Here is a 15525-nt window from a genome sequence, read left to right as displayed (position 1 = left end):
CACTTTAAAAAGTTATATCACGTTTGCATTTTTATTTTTAAATTAGCTAAACAGTTATTAGTTTCACTACACACCTGTAATCAGAACTCATCTTATACTGCCCAGAAGCTAATCTTGTAAGACTGAAACAACATTTAAAATATAAAATGACTGAGATGCACACATACTTTTGCTGGAGAATTTGATTTTTTTGCTTCTTTAAGGCTGTCTGACTCGAGAATTATCCTGCAGCATTCTGCAAGTCGTTTTAACGAAGAAGCAGCTACTTGTGTGTGTTGACCTTATATTTAATATCTTCAGAAACAAAGACTTTTTCCTAAAAGACACGCTCCTTGGACGACAGAAAAATATGCAGAAGGGCTACACAGACTGCAGTAAAAAGAAAGAAGTGAAAAAAACATCTGCCAATGCCAAGTCAGTTTTCAGTTAGCTTGTTGGGGCATGCACCAACAAGAGACACAAAGGCATGCAGGTATGCTGGGTAGGGGTGTGGGATTCTGTGATCATACTGGTAATTCACAACACATCCAAAAGCTACTCACAGCCAATAAATCTGACTGATCAGGACAATGAAGTTATGCACATTCAAGTCAAGACTTTTTAAGTATGAAAATGTTAAAGCACCACTGGAAAAAAATAGGTTACTAAATTGCACGATGGAAAGACACTCTGTTAGTGTGACTAGTTGCTAAATTAGGCCAAAGAGAGTATATGTAGGTACGAGTGTGTGTTCTACAATAGATTGGCATCGCCAGCCAAGTAAATTTTCTACCTTGTGCTAAATGTAGCTTTGATTTTTATACTGGTGGAGTGGGTGAAGAAAATGAGTGCATGTGCAATAAAGGACACTTTAAATACTTGTGTGCAATCTTAAATTAAGTGGGATATGGTTTTTCAAGTAACATCCCTATACTGCCTTTTTTGGTGGCTCCTTATGGTTAAATATTCTACGGAATTCAATGAACATGAAGTCCATATTTCTTTTATCATTGTGACCCTAGCAACAGGAGAGAGGGAATATGCACTGGGAAAAAAAATAAATAATTTGCCAATGGCTGGAACAAAAATTTTAACACATGTTAAAAATATGCCAAAATGAAATTCATATCAATGCCATTTTTGTTGTTTAAGGCTATTCACAACAAGCTGCTATACTTTACAGAATAGGGATGTTGATATTTTAGCTTTCTGGATTTCTCATAGATGATCACCCTATATGTGCTGTTTATAGCAGTGTGCAGTGGACACACAACATTAAATTAGAAATCAACTGCTGATATTTTTCAATCAATATATCTGGTAGAGAGCATTTGTTTAAGGGAAAATATGTATAATACTGAAATACACATTTTTTGCATTTCTAATACTTTAATTCTGTGCCTGTGAGCCACAAACCATGTTGTCTATCAAATATTTTAATTCTGCATCTTCTACAATTACATATTGCATCAGTTACCCAAAAAAACATTCAAATTACACTATACTACCTGCTGATCACTTTTACTTTAAGAAATCATACACCAACAATCTGACATTTATTATTTACATGTTTCAAGAAGAAAGAAGTGCTCGATCAATAGGGTCAAGGTGCCTGGAGCACTTAGCTGATGTCACACAGCTCTCCATGGAGGCTTCTGAAAGCAGGCAAGGCCTGGTTGTGATATAAGTAAATCTTGCCAATGACAAACACAGAACCAGATCTCATTCTGAAGTACTTTAACAATTTCGGTTTTAGAGTTACTCCAAGGATATGCTATAGATAGCTAGGTAGATAGATACAGCTAAACAGATGGTTAGATAATGTCTAGCTCTCTTATATGATTGACGCGGTTTGTGGGAAGGAATTCTATTTCAGTAACCTTCTCTATTTCACCTTGACTATGTACAGCATTTTACATAAAATAGTAAATACGGAGTACAAAAATCCACTATCCAAGCCTGGTGTATGACAACCCCCAACAAAATCCTTTTCTACAATGTCAATATCAAAGTCTGGAAAAACTCAGAAGTTGAATGCAAGCAAGTTTTAAGCCTGTAAAATCAACTTCCTATTTACTGAAGAGGGACAAGATTGTTGCTAAGTCCACCTTATCGGCTATACACAACGGTCATCAGAAGCACCATTAAAGAGCATGAGTAAAATGTCCAATTGCCACACAACACACACCCACAAGTATATCAGAAGAGATATTCTATTTCCTGGCTCTCCCTCTGGGTCCACAGTTGTACGTACATAACAAAAGGTCCGCACATGACTGATTTTTAAATCTCTCTCCTCTACACCGGAGGACTATTCTGAACCCATTCTCTCTTGAACGATGTAGTGCTAAAGATGCTCATCTTGATTCTGATGATGTCACATTGTTAGCATGGAGACTGAAGAGGCATGGTACGTTCATTTGAAAGCTGTGGTTATCACATTTATCATTTAAGCCTTTTGTGCTATATGGGTAGAATGTGAGCAAAAGAAAAGGGAAAATACCATATATGTATAAAAGAAATACATTTATATTTCTGTGTGTGTACATATACTGGGATAGGCAAAACTAGGTTTACAGTTGCAAGTATGTGAGGCCAGTAATTTGAGCACGTACAAACTTGTACCCAAGTGCACTGCACCATTGTGACTTTTTGAGTTAATAAAGCTATTGTAATAATCATTACCTGCATGTCTTTTTCCATACAAACAATTATAAAAATTTTCTTTTGCCCATCCCTGTACGTATGTGTATGTGTGTGTATGTGTATATATATATATATATATATATATATATATATATATATATATATATATACACACACACACACACACACACATTCATACATACATACACACACAAACACACGTACGTACACACTGTACATAAGCCCATAAAACAAATATAACAAAAATGTAAAGAGCATCTTAACAATGTTATTGTTGTTTTATGTCAAAAGGGATTATTAGTTTACATTAAATATATGTATATACTAATTGACATCATCGTATCAGTGCTGAACGAAGTGATTTCACAGAATTTTTGAAGTGGCGCTGCAAGAGGCAGTGAGGTGCAAAACAGGGGGAGAGAAAAAAAGCCTAATGCATAATATATCAACATCACATTTTCAGCTCGAACTCAGAATAAGGTGAATGCAATAGATATGGCTTAGTACAACATTGGATAAATAACTTATTTGCTCAATAAAATTAAAGTCAGAAAATAATTTTAATGAATCTAAAATAATTATAGTCATTTTCTTAAATTCTAAAACTAAATGCCTGCTTCCATTTATAATAAACAATTTTCAACATTAATCCCATGTTTCACAAAATAAAACAGCTAAAATTTCACACAAACATTAAGCTTTGTGACATTTTGCTAAGCAAAATATAGCTAAAATTATGTAAAAAACATTTAGCTTCATGACACTATGAAAGGTAAAAGAATTTTCCTTCAGACTGCAACACAGTGCGCACATAAACTATTTATTTTTGTCTTTAATTTTTAATTAGATAAGGAAGTTGCAATCATCTGTTTTCTCTAATCTCATGAGAAAAAAAGATTTAAATTTACATGCTGCTTATAATCTATGTCTGCTGCAATACCCTGCACTCCATTTCCACTGAAATACTAAATATTGAACAAAATGATAAAAAATTATGCTGGAAGAATACATTAATAAGGAGGGACAAATAGAAAAAACAATTTGTTTACCTCTATTTCAATAGTAGTGGTACATGCAGTATTGTTAAGTACACAGAGTACAATAAAATTCTTATTTGCATGCCTGACCAAGAAGCAACACTGATATCACAGCTCTCTTTTTCTGGTTCTTAACACTTCTTAAACCTTTCTTCATATTGAAGATTATCACAGCCTGAGATTCTGATGTATTAGACTTGCAAATTTTATTTTTTTGAGATACACATTTTTTTTTCTTCTTCTTCATACATTGCCTCCCAAAAAGAAAGGCAAACACAAAAATGAAAACTAACACAAAAAAACAAATGAATTTATGAAAAATGTGCCTCCCTGGATAAGCACAATGATGAACCACCTTTAATAGACTAGGTAATGAAAAGTGATGAACAACATTTTGAGGTCTTTCCATTTTCAATTGAATAAGGTCAAGTCCAATGCAACCTTAATCCTGCTATCTGCTTTGGATAATTGTCTTGGAAAAACAGAAATATTTGCTAGTATTGTTTTTGTTTTTTTTTTTGTATTGTGGTGTTAGGTCTAACATGAATGAAAATCTTTCCCATAATATTGTGCTATAGCTATATATCTACCATACATTATGGTGTGGCTGGCATGATACTGCTGGTATGCAGGGTATGACATATGACACATGCCATACACTGCATCCGGAAAGTATTCACAGCGCATCACTTTTCCACATTTTGTTATGTTACAGCCTTATTCCAAAATGGATTAAATTCGTTTTTTTCCTCAGAATTCTACACACAACATCCCATAATGACAACGTGAAAAAAGTTTACTTGAGGTTTTTGCAAATTGATTAAAAATAAAAAAACTGAGAAAGCACATGTACATAAGTATTCACAGCCTTTGCCATGAAGCTCAAAATTGAGCTCAGGTGCATCCGGTTTCCCCTGATCATCCTTGAGATGTTTCTGCAGCTTAATTGGAGTCCACCTGTGGTAAATTCAGTTGATTGGACAGGATTTGGAAAGGCGTGCACCTGTCTATATAAGGTCCCACAGTTGACAGTTCATGTCAGAGCACAAACCAAGCATGAAGTCAAAGGAATTGTCTGTAGACCTCCGAGACAGGATTGTCTCGAGGCACAAATCTGGGGAAGGTAACAGAAAAATTTCTGCTGCTTTGAAGGTCCCACTGAGCACAGTGGCCTCCATCATCTGTAAGTGGAAGAAGTTCGAAACCACCATGACTCTTCCTAGAGCTGGCCGGCCATCTAAACTGAGCGATCGGGGGAGAAGGGCCTTAGTCAGGGAGGTGACCAAGAACCTGATGGTCACTCTGTCAGAGCTCCAGAGGTCCTCTGTGGAGAGAGGAGAACCTTCCAGAAGGACAACCATCTCTGCAACAATCCACCAATCAGGCCTGTATGGTAGACTGTCCAGACGGAAGCCACTCCTTAGTAAAAGGCACATGGCAGCCCGCCTGGAGTTTGCCAAAAGGCACCTGAAGGACGCTCAGACCATGAGAAAGAAAATTCTCTGGTCTGCTGAGACAAAGATTGAACTCTTTGGTGTGAATGCCAGACATCACATTTGGAGGAAACCAGGCACCACTCATTGCCAGGCCAATACCATCCCTACGGTGAAGCATGGTGGTGGCAGCATCATGCTGTGGGGATGTTTTTCTGCGGCAGGAACTGGTAAACTACTCAGGATAAAGGGAAAGATGACTACAGCAATGTACAGAGACATCCTGGATGAAAACCTGCTCCAGAGCGCTCTTGACCTCAGACTGGGGCGATGGTTCATCTTTCAGCAAGACAACGACCCTAAGCACACAGCCAAGATATCAAAGGAGTGGCTTCAGGACAACTCTGTGAATGTCCTTGAATGGCCCAGCCAGAGCCCAGACTTGAATCCGATTGAACATCTCTGGAGAGATCTTAAAATAGCTGTGCACCAACGTTTCTCATCCAACCTGATGGAGCTTGAGAGGTGCTGCAAAGAGGAATGGGCGAAACTGGCCAAAGATAGGTGTGCCAAGCTTGTGGCATCATATTCAAAAAGACTTGAGGCTGTAATTGCTGCCAAAGGTGCATCGATAAAGTATTGAGCAAAGGCTGTGAATACTTATGTACATGTGATTTCTCAGTTTTTTTATTTTTAATAAACTTGCAAAAACCTCAAAACTTTTTTCATGTTGTCATTATGGGGTGTTGTGTGTAGAATTCTGAGGAAAAAAACGAATTTAATCTACTTTGGAATAAGGCTGTAACATACCAAAATATGGAAAAAGTGATGCGCTGTGAATACTTTCCGGATGCACTGTATATCATTTTTATAATAGAGGGCAAAAAAACCCTCACTGGACTACAAGACTTTTCTCTACATATCTGCCTGAACTTCAATGTAAAATTTTACAAACAATTTGAAGTGAAGTATTGCAAGGAAGACAAGCTATCTTCACCCACTAGCAATAGCTCAAAAATAAATAAGAGACAAGGCTTTTAACTGTTAATATGTTCTAGATTCTTGAGCTCTTTTTAGTCTCAGAGGTTCCAGTGGGAGGTATCAACCTAGGGGTTCAACTGAAGGGTGAAGCAGGATTTAAGCTCAGAGGCTGGGATTGTGTGGCAATCTTAAGGGCCCTAATGTCACAAACCGCCTCCACATCTTCCCCATCTATGATTAACAAAGAGAAACAGAAAACTTTGGTGCTCTCCAGGCCCAATTTTAAACAGTGTGCATGCGTTTTCACATGGAATATCTTAGAGATTATTTAGTAATGAACCTCATTTTTCACTGCAGCTAATAACCACTTTAACACATTCAGAGTCACCATAGGTCTTGCAGTGGCTGTTATTAGATGTGTTCTTGTTTTCCAGCAACAAAGTTTAAAGGACAGATCTTGGCAAAGGGATGATGATGATGATGATAATGCACAATAAAGGATGACACACGCTTTTGAATTTTTTCTCCTTCCCTAGACTTGCACTTTGATATAAACTGCTCAGAATGTTGTGTTTAAATTTTCTTTGGCCATACTATGGGAGCAGGGGGTTTGTTATGCTCACAGATTCATTTAAACTTGTGATCCTCTAATTTGCTTTGAAGATAGAGTCTAAATGACTATGTGAGGAATGTAAGGTATTGTAAGCGCAAGCCTTAATTTCCACAAATGCAATCAACTTTTTAACCTCATTAGTTCTTTTTTTCTTTACATTGCTAAAAAGCTTTTCATATTTTCCATTAACTAAATTTTGTAAAACACATAGAAAAAAATTCTAAGTTGAATGTAGTTCAGAATCAAAATTGAGAAAACAAATGGGTAAAAAAAACTTTTAGAGACCTAAATGTCCATAAATGTGAAAAAGCTCCATAACAAAGTAAGAAGTGTACTTTTATTCATTTGATAACAATGAACATAAGCATTGATTAGGTGGCTTCCAAACACATTAAGAAATAAATAGCTAACTGTAGCAACTCACTGCTCTGGTAAAAGGTTAAACAGGCCCTGGTGGCGGAGAACTGTATGGAAGAACATGCAAGTGGTTGATGAGTAATGCCCAAAAACAAGACAAATGGGGAACAGTTGAAACAAATCAGCTGCACTTTTAGGCTGCTTTTGTAAACTCCTACAAAACATAATTTACCCAATTACAGGATAAGACACAAATTTCATTTTTAAAGTTTGAACGTAGTGTAATTCTTGATAAACCTGATCTAGCAACATGGAAGAAAGAGTGAATTATTGTACAGAGAAACCCAGGAAAGAAACTAAATTCGCTACCCATTCATTTAAGTAAAATGCAAGTGTAATTTTTATTGCTTTTATTTTGAAATTCTTTGTGCTTCAATAATAATATGTTCCATTAAGCTACTATTATCAGTAGTTCTGTGAATAATGCAATAAACAAGGATCTTCTTGCACCCTTCTGTTCTTAATGGTGTTACTGAACACACATACATACTATAGAAGCATCATAATCTTCTTAAATGATATGCTTTCCAGGACACAACAGCAAGGCTATAAGAAGCAAACACTCTTCACTTTAATATTTACCTCATTAAAAATGCAACGCATAAATCTTAAATTGTACAGTTCTTAATGGAGCTAAAGAGGTAAAACTAGACAAGCAATTAACTAGGGAAAACAAGATGCACAAGCACAGATGCAGCTGTCAGTTATTTGGAGATAAAAAGCAGAAGTATTTTCTGAGGCGGAACTGAGAACAATATAGATCACATCTCACAGACAGTTGACAATTTCTGGATACCAACATATTATATAGACAACATGGCATTACACGGCTTCAGAAACTGTACTTCATGTCACCATTCCATCAAGCACCTGTACTACTACTACTACTACTTCTTCTTCTTCTGGCTGCTCCCGTTAGGGGTTGCCACAGCGGATCATCTTTCTCCATATCTTCCTGTCCTCTGCATGTCCTCTCTCACCACATCCATAAACCTTCTCTTAGGCCTTCCTCTTTTCCTCTTGCCTGGTAGCTCCATCCTTACCATCCTTTTTCCAATATACCCAGCATCTCTCCTCTGCACATGTCCAAACCAACACAATCTCGCCTCTCTGACTTTGTATCCCAACTGTCCAGCTTGAGCTGACCTTCTAATGTACTCATTCCTAATCATATCCATCTTGTCACACCCAATGCAAATGTTAGCATCTTTAACTCTGCCACCTCCAGCTCAATCTCCTGTTTTTAGCAGTAGGAATGGTTGTAAACATCTTACTGAGCAGGATAGTTTGACATTAAATGAAACAAATAATAGAAAATTACTACTGAAAACTATTGCATTAAACATAAGAAATGTAATGGTGCAGTGAATACTCCGGTTTCAAGATTTTTTTTATTAGTTTGGTACTTGTGTACTAAACGGACGGCAGTTCCATACCAAAAAAACGAAAAGCAATGTGTTAAAGGTGGGAGACAAAGATGTTCTATCAGTGGACCAATGACAAAAAAATTAGTTATAAACATATAATAGTTAAAGGGTACAGATTTCAGTGTAAAAATGCATTTATTGAGTGAACATATTTTGGAAAGTATTCCAAAAAGAGGTCAGCTTTTGTGACTGTTTGTCAATTTCTTATTTTAATTATTAATTTTGTGTGCACTCACTTCAGTTTCAGGGACACAAGCAAAAAGAAAATATGCATCAAGCAACGTCGAATATCAATAATAAAACGTTAACTACGTAGAAGCCTGCACAATACTTGTATAATGCATCTGTACGTATCACAGTGAGGCTGATATAACGTCTCAGTACGTGTGACTGTCACCTGCTGTTTATTAAAAATGGAATACGAGACATGTCAGCGACAAACAAAACTGAAGCAAAACGATAAACTCAACTACCACAAAAAGTTATGCTGAAGAATTTCACGATCTAGACAAATTGGATCATTTAAAATGAAATGGTGCACAACATCTAAAATAATAATAACGATAAAATTAATTTTACCGTAAACATTGACCCGATACTTAGCAAGAATAATGTTCAAGTCATAAGCATTAACAGTTACATTAAAAACATAATTCAGACTCAGATAAAATAAAAGTTGTCTATCGCACATCTGGCCTGGAGTCTGTTGGGGGTCAGCTCGCCACCGCCACAAGCACAAAAGTGGGTCGCACGGGGACACGAGCGATCGCTCTAGACAGCTCGGCTAAACCCGGCCGAGAAGAATCCGCGCTTTGTAAACTGCCAAAATGCGGTCAACTTGGAGAGCGGCTAATGTATGCACAGCAGAGAGGAGTTTATTGCCACTTACTTTGCTTTGTGTTCTTAGAATTCCCGAGACCAACCTCTTCGCTTAGTTTCTATGGTTAAAAATCACATTCTTATATAAAAAGTGAATTACTTACTTGATATGTCTGTCACCAGTATCCTCCTGTTCCTTGTTTGCTGCTTTTCAATTTTTCTTTACAAAATTTGCTCAATTACAAAGACGATACCACACTTCCTCACTTTCCACTTTGTGAGAAAAAAAAATCTGTTGCCCAGCGCCGCTGCTTTGCGCTTTACCTTTTCGACCGGAAGTTTGCATACGGGGTACCGGGAGGTGTAGTTCGCCTCACTCGGAAGGCAGCAAACCTACATTCCCCAGGATGCTCCGCGAACTGTACCTTTAAACGTGGGGGCGAGCACGAAAGCCATTGGGCGTGGTGTGAGCGAAGGTGATACAAAAGATCGACCGAAGGGCATATTTAAAGGTGAAAACACTACGTCAAATACTTTTATGTTTTTCTTCATGTTTAAATATAAATGTCTACTTATACATGTGGTGAGCCTAATTTTCACATGGAGGTTCCAATTAAGTTGTCTACATGTACAAACTTATAGACTGGAATTCTAATAAACACCCTTTGAGAATCTTATCAGCATAACAGGGGGCCATGCTCCTCATTTAATACTGCTTGAATATCGATATATTCAGGGCTCTTTCCATAAATAAGGTTCAAACAAGTTGTGCTGATATTGTAGTGCAGTTGAGTCTTAGTCACAGATCACATCAAGCAGATTGCCCAGGGATAAAAAAACACTTTGTGCATTGAAGTTACTGCAATGATTGCCACAATATTGCTCGGTGAATGGCAGGGAGTGCTGGGTTATGTAGAGTCAGAGGTGACCGATTATAGATTCTGTTATCATTTCCTGCTATAATTATGCGTGTGTGAAATTAGTATACCCTCTGCTCTGTGTGTCTGTAGATGTTAGTACATCTGCAAGGACATTAAGGGAAAGATTATTGTTTCTGCACCATTCAGTAACATTGTTTTCATAAACAATTATATATGGTGTGATATACAAAGTAATGTACAGAGTAATGTGTCCAAGTGTACAATCTATAGCTTACACGTGTACCTTGTCTTTCACTTGGGCTTATGGAGTGTTGTAGGAGTTTGTGCTTGCGAAATATAGGGAACAAATTAAGTGTGACACAATTGCTAACCTTTGTTCTGTCTGTCTGTCTCACTAGAATGGAGGCAGAGAAAACCCAGGAGGAGGAGGAGGACCAATGAGGTAACTTCCTTTATTGGTTGAAGCCTCTCCCTTTCCAGTCATGTTGAAATATAACACAGGCCTGCAAAATTTAACTCATAAACAATTATTTTAATTGTAAATACCTATTTTTATTTGAATTCATGAACATAATAAAATATAATTAGAATGTTTCCATCACATTTCACTACAAAATGTAAAATAAATCCAATTAAAATTTAACAAATTACACAATATTCATGTATACAATACTGTTCTAAATCAATTTAACATGAAAATATTTAGTCAATCTAATATTATTAAACATATATGTATAAAAAAACAACAATACTGTCATTTCTCAGCCAGGGTTCCTTCCCTGGCAGTGGCTCAAATTCATTTTTTATGTCTTACTTTTTATCATTTTTATGTTGTTTTTGTGCATCATTCTTTATTTTCAGTTTTGTGTATGTATATATATAAAATCTACCTTTGTTATGTTCCATGTGTTTTGTACGTGGTTCCCCAAGAGGTGGAGCCACCTTCCAAGCACCACCAGAAACTGCCCTTCTCCCTATAAATCCAGAGGGTCTTCTACAATTTCTGGTGGTTCATTGTGAATGTGCTTTGGAGTGGCTAGATCTTCTGTTTTTCTTGTGCTTAATGATTTGATGGACTTTTGATTTTTGACCTATTGCTGTTTTTTGACTATTATTGGGATTTCGTATTGGGACTCCTAATAATTCATTAATAATAATAATAATTCATTACATTTATATAGCGCTTTTCTCAGTACTCAAAGCGCTATCCACACAGGGAGAAACCGGGAAAGTCCACAACAAATATATTTTCAATGACCTACATAGATATTCTCTAGCTTTTGTCACTTCTTAGCTTTTTTGATCCAAATCTTTGTTTGGTGGCCCATCACTTGTCCACCTTTTCTGGCGTGTCCCTATGAATTATCCAGCGGTGGTCCGCCATCAGTCCTCTGCTGTCCCACTCACACAGGAAACACAGGAGGATTGCGTCTGTCCTAGCTGTGGACCCAGTAAAATACAAAGAACTTTCAGGTCCCCAGATATGAACCAATGGTGCTCAACGTAGTTAATATATGTTAAAATAAAAAACTATTTTTAACCAGAGATTTTATTTTAGTAATATAAAATATTAAATGCAAACAAATCATCATAAAGTAAAATACTGATATGTAATTAAGTATAGTGCAAAAACAAAAAAAAAACTATAACTGACAGCTAAAAGATGTGTTTTGTTAAAAAATGTTGACAATGGACATGTGCTGGAGAAAAATGGTTTTTATTTTTGAAGTCAGTGTCCAAAAATATATAAAAATTACATAAAATAAAACAAATTTTTCAATGTATACCCAGTGCCAGTGCTAGGTTATTTTGTGCCCTAGGCCAAGCTTATTAGTGCACCATCCGACTCTTCAGTAGCTAACCCGCGCAGCTGGGTTTTTCCTTGCCTTATGATGTGCACCCAAGGCAAATGCCTACTTTGCCTTAATGGTGTCGTCAGCCCTGTGTATACCTCTGCAATCTACAGTCCCACTGGATGTTGGCTTTCAGTTACAGAGCAGCTTCTGAGGACCATCAACCTTCAAGCCTCTGAAGACCTTTTCTGTGAAGATGGCATTGAGTTGATTGCCAATTTTGCACGAGTGTGCTTACCTTTTTTCACAATACCCAAATTAAATGAGGCATCCTGCAGAACCCCACAACTCTCATTTCTTTGTTGTTCGTTCCTTTTACAACCTATAACAAAACTGAAAATTCTAGAGTACAGTTACAGGTATTGACATAATCCTTTAGATTTTCATGGTGCCTAGTATTCCTAATATACACTGTTCTGTCTATTTAGATTTAAAGCAGTTTGAACAGACTATGAAATTATGAAAACAGAAGAGATATCATAGACAAATACTGCTTCAAAAAGTATGAAATGACACAATGTGGTAATAAAGAGCATTCAGGAATATCAAGATTAAAATATTCTGTTAGAATTCCTTAAGCCGGTGGTGGCTAAATTAAGATAAGAAAATTAAGGATGGAGTATTAAAGTAAAATTGCCACCTTACATTTGACAGTTTTTTCTTTGGATATATATCTGTGGTGGTGTCCTGTGCTGGATTGGTTCTTATCTTGTGCTTACTGTTGCTGGGATGGTCTTCAGCTCTCCATGACCCTGAAGTGGGTAAGCAAGCAGGTTAGAAAATTAATTGATGCACATTTAATCAGATTATCTGAGGAAAATAAAGTCAGCACCAAAGAGTACTTTGTTTCCTTGCTTGATGCATTGAAAACAATCACACTATGACTGTTTATATTTGTCAATCAATCTGATAGCGCAGCATTTGACTGGAAGGAAAATCTCTCAGAGAGAAACTGGCAGATTTGGATTTGAGAGTTGTGTTAGTGTCAAAAGCTTTGAACTGCAAGTTGCACAGTTGAATGATTAGTCCTCAACTACTGACTCATACTTTGACCCTGATCAAGTCTCTTAACCTGTCAATACGTCAATTCGCAATTACATATATGGAAACTTGTCTTGAGGCAGCAATACATATCATATTATAACATAATATGCATTACATGTATTATAACAGGACAAACATGAGTGGGTGCAGAATATGTACAGATAGGTGGATGGATATATCATTTTACAATATTCATCTGTTTAGTGGCCGCATTTTATCTTACTCGGGGGTACGAGGGAACTAGAACATACAGTGCATCTGGAAAGTATTCACAGCGCATCACTTTTTCCACATTTTGTTATGTTACAGCCTTATTACAAAATGGATTAAATTCATTTTTTTCCTCAGAATTCTACACACAACACCCCATAATGACAACGTGAAAAAAGTTTACTTGAGGTTTTTGCAAATTTATTAAAAATAAAAAAACTGAGAAATCACATGTACATAAGTATTCACAGCCTTTGCTCAATACTTTGTCGATGCACCTTTGGCAGCAATTACAGCCTCAAGTCTTTTTGAATATGATGCCACAAGCTTGGCACACCTATCCTTGGCCAGTTTCGCCCATTCCTCTTTGCAGCACTTCTCAAGCTCCATCAGGTTGGATGGGAAGCGTTGGTGCACAGCCATTTTAAGATCTCTCCAGAGATGTTCAATCGGATTCAAGTCTGGGCTGTGGCTGGGCCACTCAAGGACATTCACAGAGTTGTCCTGAAGCCACTCCTTTAATATCTTGGCTGTGTGCTTAGGGTCGTTGTCCTGCTGAAAGATGAACCATCGCCCCAGTCTGAGGTCAAGAGCGCTCTGGAGCAGGTTTTCATCCAGGATGTCTCTGTACATTGCTGCAGTCATCTTTCCCTTTATCCTGACTAGTCTCCCAGTCCCTGCCACTGAAAAACATCCCCACAGCATGATGCTGCCACCACCATGCTTCACTGTAGAGATGGTATTGTCCTGGTGATGAGCGGTGCCTGGTTTCCTCCAAACGTGACGCCTGGCATTCACACCAAAGAGTTCAATTTTTGTCTTATCAGACCAGAGAATTTTCCTTCTCATGGTCTGAGAGTCCTTCAGGTGCCTTTTGGCAAACTCCAGACGGGCTGCCATGAAGCCTTTTACTAAGGAGTGGCTTCCGTCTGGCCACTCTACCATACAGGCCTGATTGGTGGATTGCTGCAGAGATGGTTGTCCTTCTGGAAGGTTCTCCTCTCTCCACAGAGGACCTCTGGAGCTCTGACAGAGTGACCATCGGGTTCTTGGTCACCTCCCTGATTAAGGCCCTTCCACCCCGATCGCTCAGTTTAGATGGCCGGCCAGCTCTAGGAAGAGTCCTGGTGGTTTCGAACTTCTTCCACTTACGGATGATGGAGGCCACTGTGCTCATTGGGACCTTCAAAGCAGCAGAAATGTTTCTGTAACCTTCCCCAGATTTGTGCCTCGAGACAATGCTGTCTCGGAGGTCTACAGACAATTCCTTTGACTTCATGCTTGGTTTGTGCTCTGACATGAACTGTCAACCGTGGGACCTTATATAGACAGGTGTGTGCCTTTCCAAATCATGTCCAGTCAACTGAATTTACCACAGGTGGACTCCAAGTAAGCTGCAGAAGGGGGACCGGAGGGTGTGTTCCAACTACAGAGGGATCACACTTCTCAGCCTCCCTGGAAAAGTCTATTCGGGAGTTCTGGAGAGGAGGGTCCGTCGGATAGTCAAACCTCGGATTCAGGAGGAACAGTGTGGTTTTCAACTTGGTCGCGGAACAGTGGACCAGCTCTACACCCTTAGCAGAGTCCTGGAGGGTGCATGGGAGTTCGCCCAACCAGTCTACATGTGTTTTGTGGACTTGGAAAAGGTGTTTGACCGTGTTCCTCGGGGAATCCTGTGGGGGGTGCTCCGGGAGTATGGGGTACCGGACCCCCTGATAAGGGCTGTTCGGTCCCTGTACAACCGGTGTCAGAGCTTGGTCCGCATTGCCGGCAGTAAGTCGAACCCGTTTCCAGTGAGAGTTGGACTCCGCCAGGGCTGCCCTTTGTCACCGATTCTGTTCATAACTTTTATGGACAGAATTTCTAGGTGCTGCCAGGGTGTTGAGGGGGTCCGGTTTGATGGACTCAGGATTGGGTCACTGCTTTTTGCAGATGATGTTGTCCTGTTTGCTTCATCAGGCCGTGATCTTCAGCTCTCTCTGGATCGGTTCGCAGCTGAGTGTGAAGCGGCTGGGATGGGAATCAGCACCTCCAAATCCGAGACCATGGTCCTCAGCCAGAAAAGGGTGGAGTGCCCTCTCAGGGTTGGGAGCGAGATCCTGCCTCAAGTAGAGGAGTTCAAGTATCTCAGGGTCTTGTTCACGAGTGAGGGAAGAATGGAGCG

The 15525-nt window shown here is 38.5% G+C and overlaps 1 protein-coding gene across 2 annotated transcripts in view; it reads right to left on the bottom strand.

Moving 5' to 3' along the window:
* The window catches only part of LOC114664956 (phosphatase and actin regulator 4-like), a 140084-nt gene extending 130385 nt beyond the window's left edge, over positions 1 to 9699 (bottom strand). The window contains exon 1 of one of the 2 annotated variants that reach the window (XM_051918857.1): positions 9538 to 9699. The gene's annotated coding sequence lies outside the window, so the exon portion shown is untranslated. Of the gene's footprint in view, positions 1 to 167; positions 372 to 9537 lie in introns of those variants that run through there. The other variant, XM_051918858.1, reaches the window with a different exon arrangement.
* Between the last annotated feature and the right edge of the window lie 5826 nt (positions 9700 to 15525).

Source organism: Erpetoichthys calabaricus, chromosome 14 (genome assembly GCF_900747795.2).
Source record: "Erpetoichthys calabaricus chromosome 14, fErpCal1.3, whole genome shotgun sequence".
Classification (NCBI taxonomy): Eukaryota; Metazoa; Chordata; class Cladistia; order Polypteriformes; family Polypteridae; genus Erpetoichthys; species Erpetoichthys calabaricus.
This window is presented reverse-complemented; position numbering and strand designations above follow the sequence as displayed.